Source organism: Coenobita brevimanus, chromosome 14 (genome assembly GCF_032717465.1).
Source record: "Coenobita brevimanus isolate Jiangsu-jjx chromosome 14, ASM3271746v2, whole genome shotgun sequence".
In the NCBI taxonomy this organism is placed as follows: domain Eukaryota; kingdom Metazoa; phylum Arthropoda; class Malacostraca; order Decapoda; family Coenobitidae; genus Coenobita; species Coenobita brevimanus.
In genome coordinates this window covers 18,323,375-18,326,517 of record NC_136967.1, presented here as the reverse complement: position 1 = coordinate 18,326,517, position 3,143 = coordinate 18,323,375, and positions in this window count along the sequence as shown.

The following is a 3,143-nucleotide window of genomic DNA, read 5'->3' as shown; positions in this document are numbered from 1 at the left end:
GGTAGTAATGGGCTAATGCAGTTACTCTGGTTAATTTATCCGCGTAGCTGTAGCCAGATGATTTTACTTGGCTAAGGGAAACCACCTATTAAGAAAAGAAAAAAAAATCATCGTCATCAACATCCAGAGAGAGAGAGAGAGAGAGAGAGACTTGATATAATGAGAATTTAGCATACTAACCAAAGTTTACCCAAACAAATGAGCCACATTCCCATCCTTTGTTTCAGGTCAGGTCTGTTGTCACTGTCACCATGTAATTCGGTACTACCTGTGTCATGGTCGGGCAGTCGTGCATTGGAGACTAAACTAGCAATCTCACTGGTTTTGCATGGTGAGGAGGCTGGGTAGACTCACAGCAGGGCAAAAACACCTGTCAATCAGGGATGAGTTTCTGAGCCAATGGCCGTCTAGCAGGGGAGGTGGAGATTGTTAGCCTTGGTTGGCAGTCCACCTAGAAGGAAAACCCTGAATGCAAACCTGGTTTTGTCTGGTAGGAGTGGCATCCACCAGCTTCCCCAGGATTTTAAAATCATTTTTCAAAAATGAAGGATATTCAGAGAGCCTCGGAGAGTCCAGGGACGCCCCCCTCCATTCACATTAAAAAAAAAAAGAAAATGACAACTGCAGGATGAGTATCATCTAAAGGAAATCCTTTGTTGCTTCATGGTTAAGGATCCAGATGATGCAGAATGACAAAACCTCGTTCGCTGGCTATAGATCCGTTTTGCTCGCGGTAAGATATGCATCACGTCCGAGTGTTAAGGTGGAAAAATTATGACATATAGTTCAGCGAAAAGTGATGAAAAATGCAGTGAGAGTCCTGCTGGAAGCACTGTTTAAAATACGTTTGTCCTGAATCCCGATATATTCGGGGGGAAATATATATATATATAAATTTATCACCGGTGCGTAATGAAGTCCATAAATCTAGAAGTCGATGGAAGCTTTAAATTTCACACATGTTTTACTCGTAAATGATAACTTGGGAAAGAATGACACCAATATTATCCACAATATTATCCATAAAAGAAAAAAAAAAAAAAAAACGCCCACCTCCAAAAGAAATAATGGTTTAACGCTAGCATTATCTCTCTTCATATACTTATACTTTTCTTCCCCTGCAGTGTAGTAAGAAATAAAAATGTGAGTAATGTTCGAGCCAAGTTCATAAATTTCGCCCCCAGTGTTTGTTGCACAAGTTCATTAAAGCGAAGGGCGCCTGGCTTCCTTTATACCCTCCCTCCTGCTCCTGCTGCTTCTTTCTGTTCCAGCGGTTGGACCATTAATCACGCTTCTCTAATTGCCCAAGGGAAAGATTCTATAAGAGGAGTAACCAAAAGTTGTTGGGTCTCCCTGCCTGGTGGTGAAATAAGGAACGTGGTTAGCGGTGTTCAAAGATCATCGGGCCCCACACGTTGCGACAGCCCCTCCCTCGAGTTCTGTCAGTCATTCAGGTCGCTTTCTTATGTTCTGTTTTTGCTCTTTAGCCCCAGTATGTTACAGAAAAGTTTACTATTAAAGGTCCACTGCTGTCTCTAAAGCTAGTTTACTAGTTTCCCACAACTTATAGTGCTTGCTGTATGGAAAAAGCTGTGATACTTTGCTAAAAATGAAGACCTTCAGGATATCTGTTCGTCCTATGCAGAATCGTCCCAGTCCAAGGTGCAACTGTATCCTTCCTTGACCATACATGAATCTTTTATGGGTTGCAGGCCATTATCAAAGTAGAAAATATATAGCACATTATGCACATAATCTGCACAAAAAATGAAACCGACTTAAGGGGGCACTGCATATGATGTCCTCTGTCTGTCCCACTTTTGCCTAAGATCTGCTGACTTTTAACTGTAATGGATCCAGGCATATCGAAATGACCAGATCTTGATTTCGGTTTTTCTTTGTTCATCGTTCTCAGGAAGAGAAGTTGTGCAAGTTCTAGTTTTTAATTCTTTCTACTCTGAAAAAAAATGTAAAGAAACTGACTGGTTCACATGTGTAGTACTTCACGTTCAGTTTATAAGAATATTAATGTGTCCAAAAGAATTTATGTGTTAGTAATGACCTGAAACATTACATGACAATCAAGGACACACATGCCTTTATATATGAAGCAGCTTTTTCAGTTATGTTCTCAGTGACAGATCCACTGAATTAGTGAGGATAAACACGATCTTGAACCCTCTAGCTCATGGGTAATGAGACCGCGGCTCCAACGTGCACCTAGATCCCTGCTCACGCAACCAACACTCCCCAAGAAAAATCCGTAGCACTAACAAGGATTGTACATTATCTGAAAATGGTATCCAATTTAAAGAACTGTTGTCCAACAAGTATCCTTCCAGTTTGTTCTGTTCATACATATGAGATAGATGGTAACTCATGCACTGAAGAGAGCTTAGGTAAACACGGACAACTCTCTTATTTTCATGGAAATGCATACAAACTGACAAGACATCAACTGATAATAATCAGTTGTACAGATACAAGTCAGTTATGGTTATACAAATACATGGCAGCATAAGAAGACGAGACACGTAGCTTCAAGAGAATGCAGTATCCACGCACAGCAACAGAGGGCATTATACAAATGTACTGACCCGCTGCTCATCAGTCGAGATACAGCACACCAAGACAATCATATACACACATAGTTATTTTTAGACTTTTTTGCAAAAATCGAATATATATATATATATATATATATATATATATATATATATATATATATATATATATATATATATATATATATATATATATATATATATATATATATATATGTATATAATTTGGACTTGGAGAAAGGAATGAAAGAGGAGAAATGGTGGCAAATTATTCTGAAATGTATAACATGAAAACAATGGACACATACTTTCTCAAAAGAACAAGGAGAATATGGACGTGAAAAAGTCCAAATGGAGAAACAAAGAATGAAATCGACTTCATTATTGTAGATAACAATACCACGATCACAAATGTGACAGTTATCAACAAAGTAATATCGGAAGTGACCACAGAATGGTGGGTTCCACAGCCAGATTCAGTTTCAAAAATGAACGAAAGAAAATGATTACGGATAAAAAGATATGCCCAATAAAAGTAAACGAAAACAAAGCAGCCTTTCAGTTGGAAATAACGAACAG